Source organism: Oratosquilla oratoria, chromosome 23 (genome assembly GCF_046742065.1).
Source record: "Oratosquilla oratoria isolate Oo_2021 chromosome 23, ASM4674206v1, whole genome shotgun sequence".
NCBI lineage: Eukaryota > Metazoa > Arthropoda > Malacostraca > Stomatopoda > Squillidae > Oratosquilla > Oratosquilla oratoria.
In genome coordinates, this window is record NC_134799.1 from 48,393,703 (window position 1) to 48,411,202 (window position 17,500).

Genomic DNA, 17,500 nt, shown 5'->3' on the forward strand with positions numbered 1-17,500 from the left:
CTAATCACCCTGATAAGACCAAGATTGGAATATGCAGCAACGATATGGTCACCAAGTACAAAAATATGTATAAAAAAAACTTGAAAGAATACAAAGAACAATTACAAAATTGGCACCAACACTCTCAAAACTATCATATGAAGAGAGACTAGCAAAAGTTGAACTACAGACACTAGAGCAAAGAAGAGAGAGAGGAGATTTGATAGCTATTTACAGAATCATGAAAGGCATGGAAATTACTGATAGAGAGAATCTGATGAAATGGGATGACAGAAATAGAAGAGGACACGGAAAGAAAATAAAAAAAGACAGATATAGAAGAGATTTGAAAAAGAATAGCTTTCCTCACAGAGTAATAGACAGTTGGAACAAGTTAGATGAGAAAGTGGTGTGTGCAAAAACAATACATGAATTTAAAAATAGTTTAGATAAAATGAGATATGAAGACGGGACCCCACGAGCATAGCTTCCCTTCCCGTAAAATACAACTAGGTAAATACACACACACACACACACACACACACACACACACACACACACACACACACACACACACACACACACACACACACACACACACACACACACACACACACACACACATATGTATATATATATATATATTATATATATATGTACATACATATATATATATATATATATATATATATACATATATTTATATATATGTTTATATATATACATATACATATACATACATATATATATATATATACATCTATATATAATATATATACATATATATATATATACATATATATATATGTATACGCCTCATATACATGAGTAGTATCGCCCAGTCATATAACCCACTTCCTCCCTCACTCACTCACTGTCCGCAGACAGTCAAGCATCATAACGCTGACCTAAGCACTCCTCTCAAACTAGCCGACTCAACACTTCGTGCTCGTGTGAACAGCACTGTCAACCACCAAACGGCACACACACACACACGAACACGCGATCAATCTAGTAGCCACCCAGTACTGACATACGATATTACGTATACTGACGGTCCTCCCCTGGATATATAATTAACATGTATGGTAGTAGACATCAATACGTAATTAATGCAGTTGCCCCACCCATGTGGGACAACAAAATAACAAGAGATTAATGTTAAGATCACGATTCAAGGCAACTCAAGAACTTGTCCATTCGGCACTTCCGGAGAGCAAAACTCTCTGACAAGACGCGGACCGTGGTCGGTTCTTGTGACGTGCCCTAGTGTTAAGACTGTGTAACAGTGTGTAACTAAGTTTCTTAAAGTGTGAGGAATAAAGAACAAAACTTAAAATGTGTGTGCAAGTAACCCCTTTCTGAAGAGGATGTAACGACCCCGTTACATCTTGTGTCTACAAGTAACGCTCGGTGGAGATCATGTAACGATACCGTTACACCCATCCCGTTACATCACTGGTGGCAGCATTTATCCCGCAACCCATCTTCTCCGAAGAGACTACGGTGTTCTATAAAGAACAAACCGCTCTCCACGAACAAGAACTTAGTTCACACTACACAATCCAGGGCAATCGTCACAACCGATTCCACACTACTAAAATCAACAATATCAAGGTAACATAAAATTCTTCCACTTAATTCCAATATATTCCGTAATAATAACCATACATTACCCATTCAAACCATCCCTGATACTCGCTTTGTCTCCCTTTCCATAACATGCGAGCATAATTCATCCTCCCCAGAGGATTCACACCGGCTGCGCACAGACCCGCGTGACAGCCACCTCATCCCCCCAGACAGCATACCCACCTTCCACATCAACCACCCAACCTCTTTCACCGAACGTTGCCTTCGACTACTCCAATTGCAACGTCAGCAACACCACCCCCTGCCGGACATTGGCATACCACTCGATTCAGCTCACGGTATCAAGGTAACCATTATACCTTCAGATACCCACGTGCCCAACGCACGTAAACCTTACTCTATACCATCTCTATATATAAAATATATATTAATTCCACATTTATTAAATTTATAAATATTTGGTTTCTCTCCATATAGAAACTTTATGTACACCTTTTTCTTTTGGTTATCATACCTTTTCTCATAATTTAACCAGTAGCTCTCATAATTATATGTTTCAACACTAATTATATTTTGCCTAATTTTTAAAACAACATATATTTATATATGCAATAACTTTTACTAGATTTGACTATTACATAATATCACATTCATATGCATTCTTCCAGTTAAATAATTCTTGTTTAAACTATATATATTTATATATACAATAACCTTTAATTGCTTTCACTACGTATTACCCATGTATATTTAGATAGAACTTATACATTATTATCAATGTAACCTATTTTACTGCTGTAATTTTTTTATGACAACCATAGTTAATTCTATTATAAGTATAATATCACAATAATTAACTCCTTACTATATCATATTATTTCCACATTTTATTATTATTATATGTATATATATTTTTTATGATTTTACATTTGTAATCCCGTTATACTGTATAACCTTATGACAACCATAGTTAATTCTATTATAAGTATGATATCACAATAATTAACTCCTTACTATGTCATATTATTTCCACATTTTATTATTATTATATATATATATATATATATTTATGATTTTACATATGTAATCCCATTATACTGTATAACCGTTGACACCCTATACCCCCCTCCCTTATCTAAGCATAACATATTACCCCTCAGTTACTGCATACCAAATATTTCTAATTTAACTGTTTTAAACTAGACCACCCATCTCACCTAACTATTAAGTAATACATGCATCTCTAGTTAACCACTAACATGGCAACAGGAACGAGAAGCAAATTAAAAAAAGCGGTAGAAACCATCCTCTCTAAATCTCAAGAGGAAAACCCATCACGCAACTCAAAACTAGACAAAGACAATCCAGATCCTCATCAATTAAATCCACAGGTTGACATTACCACAAAGTCTTTAGACCACAACCGCCCACTTACCCCCGACCACGACGCCCCTAAGGCAGGTACCCCTACAATCCCTCTTTATGAGAATGATATCTTAGCATTTTTTAACCAACCCTCTCAAATAGACCCCTTTCACCCCTCACAACTACAACCACCCATTCCTCCCATCCAGCCAAATATGCAAACTACACCTCCTATAAGCCATAATCAGTTCAAACCCCATATCCCAACACACAATACCTCCCCTCACATTCAGCCACAGAACCAACCCTCTCAAATAGACCCCTCACAACTACAACCACCCATTCCTCCCATCCAGCCAAATATGCAAACTACACCTCCTATAAGCCATAATCAGTTCAACCCCCATATCCCAACACACAATAACCCCCCTCCCATTCAGCCACAGTACCAACCCCACCATCACGCTCCCCATGCCTACCAAAACTTCCCCTTTCCTTCTCCCCATACCCCATCTGGTCAAGCCACCTCCACACCATACCACCAACCACCACCTAACCTTCCTCCAAACCCACAATATTATCCTTACCCACAACCTCAACCAACAATAATTAACAACTATCAAACCATTACCCCCCTCACAGAAATCCCAACCTTTTCCCAAGATAGTGGATTATCCATTAATGACTTCTTGACAGCATGTGACCTGTTTTTCTCAAAAAACCAACACTACTCTGACTCAGATAAAATTAATTTGTGCCGTCAGAAAATAGACCCATCTGACATTTGCCGTTCAAAGGCAAGGATGCTAGACAGTTTAGTTGCATGTGGAATCACATATCAAGAATATAAACACCACCTTCTTAATGTCTTTCACAACAAACAAACAAACAACATCACCTTCCTTCTCACTTTCCTCAATAACACTAGAGTCCAACCACATTCCGTTACGAACATTATGTATTTCGTAGCAAACGGAATTAAAGAAGTCAGAGAGGACCTGGAGAATAACTCTCCTTGGATCCACACTGACCAATTTGGTCAAAAGGTCATGACCATAAAACACTTACTAACATTCTTTGAGATAGGTTTCTATCTCTCCCAACTCCCTCCAAAGTGTTTAAAGGAAGCCTCCAAAAGGGAACTAAACACTAGAAACCCTCTAGCTTATACCTATATCCTAGACATCATCAATGCTTGCAATGTATCCTTATCCACCCCCCCACTATCTCCCCAGACTAAATAGCCTTCAGTCACAGCAGCCCCCTCCCACCAATCAAGGACAACCTTCTAAGTGGTGCTCCTACCATTCATCACCCAGTCACAACACTAGAGACTGCATACAAAAACAACAAATGTAAACGCAGGTACAACACCACCCCATCCCTTGCTCAGTTCATGGTACTACCTCCCATACGGATGCGCAATGCAAGGTGCAATACCAAACCATACAAGCTCCACCCCCCTCCAAACCTCCACTCCTACCTACACCAACACATCCAAACAAATACTGCAGCCTACACAAAACAACAACTCACTCCAACGAAGAGTGTTACCTACAGAAATCACAACCACAACCTCACCAGAGAACTAACAAACCGTTCGCCACCTCTCGACAAACAGCTCCCTCCCACACAACACGCACAACTCAACACCGATTGGGGGAACGTGTACCAGCCTCACGCACCAAACCACCATAGGAATATCTCACACACAACACAACTACGTCACCCTAAAAGTGACTTTAGATCAACTCACAGTTGACATGATGGTTGATACAGGAACAAACCTGAACATCATCCCAAGAGCTCTCTATGAAGCATTAAATGACCCACCCCAAATTCAATTTTCCAATATGGAAGGACTCCTACTAGAAGGGAGCACCATTTCTCTACACAACACCATAGACTTAAATATAGAAGTCAACAACTTCCAAGTAGGTTTCACACCTTTCCACATAGCTGACGAATGGAGTCTCGATCAACAAGGTATAATAGGATTAAAATCATTGAGGACATGGAAAACTATTATAGACCTAGACAAAAATAACATCTCCTTCTCAGATGTGAATGATGAGCCAACTGTCACTGAGACACCCGACTCAGACACACAACCTCTCTCATGTCTCCCTTCCTCAAATACTCCAATTCCAACTAACAGCTATTCCTTCCGACCACCCCCTTATGTCACCTCAAAGGCATTGATGTCTAACACAGTCATCATTCCCCCTAGACATTCCATGACTGTCCCACTATTCATACCCGGAGCAATCGGACATCAGGACGCCATAATTGACTCAGAAACGTCTAGACTTACCAACATCTCAATTGAACACTCTTGGGACATAATCCAGGAAAATAGAACGGCCTTAGCCATGTTAACTAACCTCTCAGACCAACACCGTAAAATCAGGAAGAATACTAACATTTGCGCAGTCCACCTCCATAATTCCCCTATCCAGGAACCACTCCCACAACACATCAACCCAGTAAGACCAACACAACCCCTCACCCCTATCCATCCAGACCAAATCATAACATCAGCTGACGGAGAAATCCATAACGAGCTATTAGCTCTCCTACAGAGGAATAGATCAGCTATCGCCTTAGAAGGTGAACCACTAGGCAAATGTGATATAATCAAACATCACATCCAAATTCCCACTAACACCCCCCCTTCATACACCCCCGCTTACCGCATACCTCACAGTAGGAAATCCCAAGTCAATAGCAGTGTACAAGAGATGATACACCAAGGCGTAATTTCCCATTCAGACTCCCCATGGAACAGTCCCCTCTTTTTGGTCCCTAAGAAAGACGGAACCTTACGCCCTGTTGTGGACTTTAGGAAAGTCAACCACCTCACTCAATCTGACCCACACCCCCTCCCCGCCATGCAAGATGTACTACAATGCATTGGCAACGGGAATAGAGTATTTTCAACTATCGACCTTAAGTCTGCCTTCTGGCAAGTGGAATTATCTGATGAATCTAAACACGTAACTGCATTCTCCACTGATAAGGGACACTTTCATTTCGAACGTATGCCCTTTGGCCTCAAGAATGCCCCCTCAACCCAACAACGGTTGATGACCCGCATATTCAGTGACATGATAGGAGTCTCATTATTCGTCTATTTAGACGACCTCATTATATATAGTCCCACAGAAAGAGACCACCTTAACACTTTAGAGATTGTCATCAAACGTCTCAAATATACGGGGTTAAAGATTCAATTAGGGAAATGTAGATTCCTCATGAAGGAACTCACCTTCCTAGGCCATAAAGTGGATGCAAAGGGGATTCATACAAACACAGATAAAATAGATACAATAAACAATTTCCCAACCCCCAGAAACGCAAATGAAACACGAAATTTCATAGGGCTAGCCTCATACTACAGACATTTCATCTACAATTTTGCACACATAGCTTCCCCCCTAACCAAATTCACAAGGAAAGGCGAACCATTTCAATGGTCAGAAACAGAACAACAAAGTTTCGACACACTGAAACACTCTCTGACCACAGCCCCTGTACTAGCCTTCCCTGACATGAAGAAAGAATTCTTTCTTTACACAGACGCCTCCTCTAAAGGAATAGGCGCAGTCCTACAACAGAAAGATGACAATGGCAAAGAGCACCCCATAGCCTACGCAAGTAGAGTCCTCAATAAAGCTGAAAGTAACTACTCAACTACACACAAAGAAGGACTTGCAATCATATGGGCACTAAAACACTTTAAATACCTCGTTTTAGGCTACAAGATTACCATACTAACAGACCACCAACCCCTAGTCTATCTTTTTAACTCCAAAGACTTACATGGGAGAGTTGCTAGATGGAAAGCAACTCTCCTTGATTACGATCCCAAGATCGTATACTTAGCTGGGAAAGCTAACGTAGTGGCAGATTGCCTGAGCAGACAAACCTACATCACCCCCATAACCCAAACCACATGCATACCTATGAAAGAACTCACAGAGGAAACTGAAAGAGACTCTATATGGTCTCCAATAAAACAACATCTCCTTTCACAAACCCCCTTACAGTCCCGACCACCTGTCCCTATAGAGGAGCTCAAACTGGTCGACGGAGTCATAAGGAGAACCACTAACACCAGAGAGGTTACTGTTATCCCCAGAGCCCTGGTCCCCAAGGTCCTACACATATTGCACGACAGTGCAATGGGAGGCCATTCAGGCAGAGATAAGACACTAAACACTGCTAGGCACACATATTACTGGCTTAACATGAAAAGAGATATAACCACACACATAGATTCTTGTGTAACTTGTAACCAATTCAGAGGCCCTGACCCGAAACAAATCAACATTAAAGACATCCCTCTCCCTGCTGAGCCATGGGAAACACTTGGCATTGACCTACTGAAAATGCCAACGAGCCATCAAGGTTCCAACTATGTACTCACAGCAGTAGAATATTTCTCTAAATACACAATCCTAATACCACTCCAAGACAAAACAGCAGAGACTGTAGCCAAAGCCCTAGTTAACAATATCTTTTGTAGATACAACATACCACACACAATGTTATCTGACAATGGATCAGAATTTAAAAACGAGGTGATGCGCGAAATAGCACACCTCTACAACATTGACCAAACATTTGCCACTGCATACCACCCACAGGGAAATGGTCTGACTGAGCGAACAAATCGCAAGGTCCTAGAGGTTCTCAGACCCTTGGTCAACGACCTCATGGACAGTTGGGAAGATTGGCTACCACAGGTACAAGCCAGTATCAATAGCACAGTCAATTCCGCAACAAAGATGTCCCCACATGAGATCATTTTCGGCCAACCAATGCGCCTACCCTACCAAATATTCAACCAACCACCCCCACCCTTATACAACCTAGATAACCTCACACACTGCATCAAAAGAGGTATGCAAACCATTTACAAACAAGTTAGAGCAAACTTGAAAGAAGCCCAGGAAAAGACAAAGACAAAACAACACAAACTATCAATCCCACTTGACATAACGCTTGGTGACACTGTCATGGTCAAAGACTCAACCAGGACTAACAAACTCAGACCCAAGTTCTTAGGCCCCTTCACAGTCACAAGCTCACTCCCTAACAATGTTTTTCTACTAACGGATCCTTCCGATCACACAACCGTGACCATACATGGAGAGAAGCTGAGAAAGGTCAAACTCAACCTCGACCCAATCCCACTTCCCATCAACAACCCACCTACCACGACCACACATAACTCACCCAAACGCAAGTCTCATCCCATGACTCTGCGTCGACGCAACTAAACATGCACTCTAGCTCTCGCCCATGAAGATGCAGGACGTCATGTATCTATCAGTGGAGGTTAAAATGGCCCATTTCCAATAAGAACTCCCTTCCGCATATCTAATGAAACTTCTCCACTTCCTTCCGACCAATATAACCTTAGCGAGAGTCAGATAAACATATCCTCATTCACTGAGACATAACCTTCATCCTCCAAAATTAAATACATAATTAATTACCCACCTTAAACATCAACTATCTTTCAAAAAAATTTATTCTTAGCAACATACCTATGGACTCGATCAAGAGATTCTCCCTTTCGGAAATCTACCCCTACCCACCCATACCTAAGGTCCCCGCTACCATCCTTCCAAGTAAAATAGACATGGTACACCTACTGAATAAATCGACTACTCTTGACATGGACACCTTCGACCTCCATTGCCAAAAACTGCCCTACACATCCACAGCCCTTTCACTCTTAATCATTCTCTTTATACTGGTAATATTGACCAAATTCTGTTGCACGAAGTAAAAACTTCCAAAATCTTTCAACCCCCATTCCCGATTTACTGTAAACCTAGATTAAGTTTATTCTTGTGTCTCACCCAATATCTTAAATAACATAATAATTCTTACGAGAAACTATATACATACTATGAAATAAAACAAGTGCTAAATGACACACCAAACTGACCATAGAACAGTGTTTAGAAAATGACACTCCCTACAGGGATAGTGATAAAACACATGAACGCCATAACATTTAGAAAGTGATTTCAATAGTGTTATCAAATATATAGTGAAACCTTTCATATGATATTTAATATAACATGTAATCTGGTGAGACACAACGTTACTCTTCGGAGACACAACATCGCTACCCTTATTTACAGTTCATGATCCCCCTTGGGACCTCAGGTTCACTTCAGCAACAACTCCCCCCATCTCCACATATAATCACCCAGGATTTTGTATCTCTGAACCTTTTCTCGATGTATTACCCATATGAATACTTTTGTAAACCATGTAACCTAGGTGCCGGGAGCCACCTAACCCCAGGGGGAGAGCGATATGTATACGCCTCATATACATGACGAGTAGTATCGCCCAGTCATATAACCCACTTCCTCCCTCACTCACTCACTGTCCGCAGACAGTCAAGCATCATAACGCTGACCTAAGCACTCCTCTCAAACTAGCCGACTCAACACTTCGTGCTCGTGTGAACAGCACTGTCAACCACCAAACGACACACACACACACACGAACACACGCGATCAATCTAGTAGCCACCCAGTACTGACATACGATATTACGTATACTGACGGTCCTCCCCTGGATATATAATTAACATGTATGGTAGTAGACATCAATACGTAATTAATGCAGTTGCCCCACCCATGTGGAACAACAAAATAACAAGAGATTAATGTTAAGATCACGATTCAAGGCAACTCAAGAACTTGTCCATTCGGCACTTCCGGTGAGCAAAACTCTCTGACAAGACGCGGACCGTGGTCGGTTCTTGTGACGTGCCCTAGTGTTAAGACTGTGTAACAGTGTGTAACTAAGTTTCTTAAAGTGTGAGGAATAAAGAACAAAACTTAAAATGTGTGTGCAAGTAACCCCTTTCTGAAGATGATGTAACGACCCCGTTACATCTTGTGTCTACAAGTAACGCTCGGTGGATATCATGTAACGATACCGTTACACCCATCCCGTTACACACACACACACACATGTATAACATATTTATATATATATATATATATATATATATATATATATGTGTGTGTGTGTGTGTGTGTGTGTGTGTATGTATATATATATAAAATATATCTATATATATATATGTATATATATATACACATATGTATATATACTGTACATACATATATATATACATATATGTATATATATATATATATATATATATATATATATAAACTTTTTATCCCACAGTCGGAAAAAGACGACACTAATGTCGAACGTTCTTTATATTTCGATCACTAACTGTGACCCTCTTCAGTAGAATGAATACATAGTGGAAGGCATAAGCTTATATAAGCTTGTATATAAGGTTGTATATAAGCTTATGCCTTCCACTATATATTCATTCTGCTGAAGAGGGTCACATTTAGTGATCGAAATATACAGAACGTTTGACATTAGTGTCTTATTTTTCCGACTGTGTGATAAAAAGTTTATTTTATCAATGTGCTACGACATTACTTTATAGTGAATATATATATATATATATATATATATATATATATCTATCTATATCTATATATATATATATATATATATATATATATATATATATATATTGCGTGATTTAAACACTTTCATCAGGATAGAAACAACAAGAAAGGTGGGGGTGTTCTGTTGTACGTTAAAAACAATGTTCATGCTTGTCTTTTAGAGAAAGTGAAACAGGAGGCATATGATAGTTTGTGGGTTGAGTTAACCCAAACAAATGGACAAAAAATGAATATAGGTGTAATATATAGGCAAAAGACATTATCATTAGCAGACGACAAACTGTTATTTCAAGAACTGTCTAGTTTCTGCAATCGGGATTTATTGATAATGGGTGATTTCAATTTTACTGACATTGATTGGATAACCCTTGAACATGGCCATATAGGTAGTCGCTTGATTGATTTTCTTGGTGACAATTACTTAATTCAGCATATAAAAGAGCCCACAATATATGGAAACTTACTAGATCTATTGATCACTAGCCGCGAAAGCATGGTAACTGATGTAGAAGTCGGTGAATCTGTTGCAAATAGCGATCACAACTTAGTTAGATTCAAACTCCTAAACAATTTTAGAATAGATACTTGTGTTTCTAAAATACCCGATTTCAGTAAAGCTCAGTTCATAGGACTACGTCAGGAACTTCAGCTTACAGATTGGGAGGCAAAATTAAACGAAAGACCTGTAGACCAGATGTGGGAAATTTTTCAAAATACGCTCACTAAGATGATTCAAACTTACATTCCTTTTAAGGACAGAAGTCCTCGAAATCAGGCTCGCCCAAAGTGGCTCGAAAAAGAAACTAAAAAAGTATTGATAGAAAGAGACAGGCTTATAAGAAATATAAGTGCTCGGGTGCATCTAATGACTATGAATGTTATGTATCAATACAGAGAGATTTAAAAAAGACAATAAGAAAAAGAAAACGACGATACGAAATGAACATCACTAATAAATCTAAAGAGAATCCCAAAGAATCCTATAGTTACATTAGAGATAAAAAGGTTGTTAGGAATCACATTGGTCCACTACTATCTGCTGACGGTCAACTTGAATATTCAAATGAAGGAATGTGTAATATCTTAAACAGTTATTGTAGCTCGGTATTCGTAAACGAAACACCTCAAAGTGAACTCCAAACTGAAACCTGTGAAAAGTCTAGGGTAAACTTACTACGGTAAATATAACAAAAGAAAAAATTAAAAGGTATATAGATAAACTCAAAGTTAATACAATACCAGGGCCTGACGGTTGGCATCCAAGAATCTTAAAGGAAAATGAAAAATGAAATTGTTGTTCCATTAGAAATTATTTTCAAGAAATCCATCATATCCGGAGATGTCCCAAGAGAATGGAAGCTAGCTAACGTTACTCCCATATTCAAAAAAGGTGACAAAAAGAAGCCAAATAACTATAGGCCTATAAGTTTGACTTCAATCGCAGGAAAAATAATGGAAACTATCATCAGAGATGCTATCGAACATCATTTAGAAAGTAACCGTTTGATAAATGATAGCCAGGATGGTTTCAGAAGGAAACGTTCTTGCGTGACTAACTTACTCGAATTCTACAATACAGTTATCTCGAATTATGACAAAAGAAACAATATAGATTTAATATATCTAGACTTTGCAAAAGCTTTTGATACCGTCCCACACGAAAGACTACTTATTAAATTAGCTTTACACGGAATAAGTGGTAGCCTATTAGGTTGGACTAGTAATTGGTTGAATGGTCGAAAACAGAGAGTTGTTTTAAATGGAAAAACTTATAGATGGAAAAATGTTACAAGTGGAGTTCCTCAGGGTTCCGTTCTTGGGCCACTTCTATTCATAGTATATATAAATGATATAGACCATGGACTAAAATCTACTGTTTCCAAATTTGCTGATGATACAAAACTGTACGGAATGGCAAATGATAACTTAAACCAATTAGATATTCAAGAAGATTTAGATAAATTACAGCAATGGTCTGAAAAGTGGCTAATGAAATTTAACACAAGTAAATGCAAGGTAATGCACATAGGTGAAAATAACAGTAAGTACGATTACAAGTTATTTGGAAATTCGTTAACAAAAGTGGATAGTGAAAAAGATCTCGGCGTAATTATCAGTAACGATCTCAAATCATCCAAGCAGTGTATTTCAGCCTCTGAGAAAGCAAACAAGATTCTAGGACTGATTGCGCGATCTTTTGACTTCAAAAGTCCATCACTCATTAACAAGCTATATAGATCGTTAGTTCGTCCACATTTGGAATATGTTGTTTCCGTATAGTCACCGAATCTCATTAAAGACATTGACAGACTGGAAAAAAACAACAACGGCGAGCCACAAAACTGATTCCAAATATCAACAATAAATCATACGAAAATCGACTAAAACATATGAATCTGTTTTCCCTAAAAAAGCGTAGACTCAGAGGTGATTTGATACAGGTATTTGAAATTCTACAGGGAATTGACAACATCAAAAGTGACCAAATTTTTACATTGAATGAGAATCAGACAAGAAACAATGGCCTCAAACTGTCCGGAAATAGATTCAATTTGGAAGTAGGTAGAAACAACTTCGCCAACCGTGTAGTTAATGAATGGAATAAACTTCTTGCACAGGTAGTGCAATGTAGTTTAGTTCGAAGCTTTAAGAATCATTTAGATAAACATCTAAGCAAGATGCTGTAATGATTATCATTTATTTTATATTATTAGTTTTTGTTTTGTTATCATTTGTCTGTTTGATTCTCATTTATTATTAGTTATGTGTCAATCTATTATCATTTACTATTTACCTGTTTGTTTATTATTTAACTAAACCTATGCATTTATTTATATATTTTATTTGCTATTTACATTATTATAGTTTTTATTTATTAATTTATTATTATTATGATTTTTTTCGCATCCGACCTAGATATGGACCAAAAGGTCTCCTGTCGGAATGCTTCGCCTTTGTATTCCTTTGCAATCCTTTGTGTTTCAACTGTTCATAATGTTTAGTTTTGCTATTGCTATTATCTAATTTATAAATTTAGCTATATAAATCGTTAATTCGTCCACATTTGGAATATGCTGTTTCCATATGGTCACCGAATCTCATTAAAGACATTGACAGATTGGAAAAAGTACAACGGCGAGCCACAAAACTGATTCCAAATATCAAAAATAAATCATACGAAAATCGACTAAAACATATGAATCTGTTTTCCCTAAAAAAGCGTAGACTCAGAGGTAATTTGATACAGGTCTTTAAGATTCTAAAGGGAATTGACAACATCAAAAGTGACAAAAGTTTCACATTGAATGAGAATCAGACAAGAAACAATGGTCTCAAACTGTCCGGAAATAGATTCAATTTGGAAGTAGGTAGAAACAACTTTGCCAACTGTGTAGTTAATGAATGGAATAAACTTCCTACACAGGTAGTGCAATGTAGTTCAGTTCGAAGCTTTAAGAATCATTTAGATAAACACCTAAGCAAGATGCTGTAATGATTATCATTTATTTTATATTATTTGTTTTTGTTTTGTCTGTTTGATTTTAATTTATTATTAGTTATATGTCAATTTATTATTATTTACTATTTACCTGTTTGTTTATTATTTAACTATACCTATGCATTTATTTATGTATTTTATTTGTTATTTACATAATTACAGTTTTTATTTATTATTTTATTATTATGATGATTTTTTTCGCATCCGACCTAGATATGGACCAAAAAGTCTCCTGTCGGCATGCTCCGCCTTTGTAATCCTTTATATATGTATGTATGCATGCGTGTATGCATATATGGGTGTATGTATTTATGTATACCTGTCTGTCTGTATGTATGTATGTATATATATATATGCATGTATGTATGCATGTATGTATGTATGTATGTATGTATGTATGTATGTATGTATGTATGTATGTATGTATGTATGTATGTATGTATGTATGTATGTATGTATGTTCATTTACCCTTGGTCAAAATTTGAGCAAGCTAATCTACGGTGACCGTTTTCTGTCTCCGTTCTCAGTCCTCGTTTCTCTCACGCTTTCGACGGCCGGAGGCGACAGCACCGAAAAGGCGAATCCACGCCACGCCGAGAAGGAAGAGCCCCATGAGCGACTCCACAAGGTCAGTTCAGGTTCTTGGATGCAGAAGTGGTCATGGGAGGAAAATAACCCGCAGGATCTCCAGAGGTAAGGGTTAGATAGCGAGACACAGAAGAGTCTCCTAAAAAAAAAAAAAAAAAAAAAAAAAAAAAAAAAAAAAAAAAAAAAAAAAAAAAGAAACAAAAAAAAAAAAAAAAAAAAAAAAAAAAAAAAAAAAAAAAACATTGGTGCCAAGGTGTCTTTTTCGGAGAACCCCCTACAATTCGATGGGATTGGTCAAGGATTTTATTCAGCTGAGGGTAGCCCCGGAAATGCATTAGAGAATTTGTACGGAATCTCGAAGGTTTCGAGATTTGGTGCAAACTAACCAATGTACGAGTATTCATTGGGGCTCCTCTTGAGAGGAGTAAAATCGTTTATCTTTCACCAAAATAGAGAAACTAAAATAAAAATAAATGACTCTGGGGCTCTCATGGTTTTCTGTTGAACCTAGGCCTGGCGCAGGCCTAAGCGTTGTCAACGTATGTTCCACGAAAAAATTATGAAGAAGACAAAAAAAAAATAAAAAATGAATCAATAAAAGACAAATGGGCCTCATCGACCAGAGTTTTCACCTGATTACTCGGTATTCAGTCAGAGTCTCATCAGGTTCTCCATGACGTCACACTGAGATCCCATGCCACATGTATGACGTCATACTTGGACCACACGAAGCAAATGCGCCGAGAAAAAGCCGCGGGACCGGATCACATACCAATCGAGCTCCTTGACCACGGTGGAATCGCCATCAAGACCTGGTTGTTGGCTCTGATGATTCCAGTGTGGAGATCTTGGACAGGGCTATCCTGAATCGTCTTAAAGAAATTACAGAGGAAATCCTACCGGAGCTTGAATGTGGGTTCCTTGACGGAACCTTATTTTTTGTGCCAAATACATACAGGAAAAGGCTCCAGAACGTATGACAGTTTCCCGAGAGAAGCTATGTGGGCAGGTCTCAGACGATCCAGGTGATGCGTGACAACCGTGCCGTGGAAGTCAAGCATAATTTTGTCCGATGACATTGGTACACCTGCCCACTCACCTGAAGAACGGCAGCAGTCGCTCAGTAACTTCCAGTCTGCTTATTTCCGTTTGGGTCTGACTGTCAAATCAGGAAAGACCGTGAGTCTTGTCTAACCCCTACCGGCACCAGCTCCACCTGACTGCCAGATCTCATCAAATGTGTGAAGGAAAGAACATCGAGATCCGGCTTCGAGTGACACCCGCTGCTCAGGGAAACTCACGAGTCGTGTCTTAAAAAAAAAAAAGGCCTGAGCTGCGACTAGTTCCACCCTTCACCCTATAAAAGGCTGATAGAGTCAACAGAGGAGCTGAAAGAGGCATCGGAAAGTTATCTGAAAGGGCTACCGAAAAAGGACTTTGAGGAGGTCTTCCAGGATTGGGAGAGACGCATGCAGAAGTGTGTAGATGCGAGAGGCATTTATTTTCAAGGAGACAAAGTTTTGTAAGTTTATGAAAATAAATAGTGTCTCTCCTGACATTTTCTCATTACTTATTGATCGTAGTGGTATATATATATATATATATGTATATATATATGTATATATATATGTATATATATATATATATGAGAGTAATTCGCTAATAGCAGCGACATCAAACCGATAATTTTTGTGACAGTTGCATGCAGGATTCGAACCCACTGTACTCGGCCATCCGTAAATTACCTTCCCAGTGCCCTAACCACTAGACCACAGAGGCTATAAAATCCTTGAAACCTGGAACCGAACTGATTCCCGAGGGAAGGAAGATCACTTATTACGGCGATCCGAAATTCCTGTTTTACTCAAGGACCAGCCCACCAGTGGTATGGGGTAAGGACCGGGTCGAACCCCTTTCACGCTTATCGCCATTGTAACTATGAGAGTAATTCGCTAATAGCAGCGACATCAAACCGATAATTTTTGTGACAGTTGCATGCAGGATTCGAACCCGCTGTACTCGGCCATCCGTAAATTACCTTCCCAGTGCCCTAACCACTAGACCACAGAGGCTATAAAATCCTTGAAACCTGGAACCGAACTGATTCCCGAGGGAAGGAAGATCACTTATTACGGCGATCCGAAATTCCTGTTTTACTCAAGGACCGGCCCACCAGTGGTATGGGTTAAGGACCGGGTCGAACCCCTTTCACGCTTATCGCCATTGTAACTATGTAACTATGAGTAAAACAGGAATTTCGGATCGCCGTAATAAGTGATCTTCCTTCCCTCGGGAATCAGTTCGGTTCCGGGTTTCAAGGATTTTATAGCCTCTGTGGTCTAGTGGTTAGGGCACTGGGAAGGTAATTTACGGATGGCCGAGTACAGCGGGTTCGAATCCTGCATGCAACTGTCACAAAAATTATCGGTTTGATGTCGCTGCTATCAGCGAATTACTCTCATAGTTACAATGGCGATAAGCGTGAAAGGGGTTCGACCCGGTCCTTACCCCATACCACTGGTGGGCTGGTCCTTGAGTAAAACAGGAATTTCGGATCGCCGTAATAAGTGATCTTCCTTCCCTCGGGAATCAGTTCGGTTCCAGGTTTCAAGGATTTTATAGCCTCTGTGGTCTAGTGGTTAGGGCACTGGGAAGGTAATTTACGGATGGCCGAGTACAGTGGGTTCGAATCCTGCATGCAACTGTCACAAAAATTATCGATATATATATATATATATATAGTGAGGGCAAACGAATAACTAGGTTCTCTCTGCCCCTAAATACGAGAGTTGTCAGTCCGGGCGCTCCTATATTTACTGATGATCGAATCAAAACACGGAAATTTTTAAATAATTCCGGCCCACTCGGAAGACCATTTCCCTTCGGAGAACAGTGATGTGAAGACTTGACGTCGAGTAGACTGTGGCGGGAGTTGACAAGACT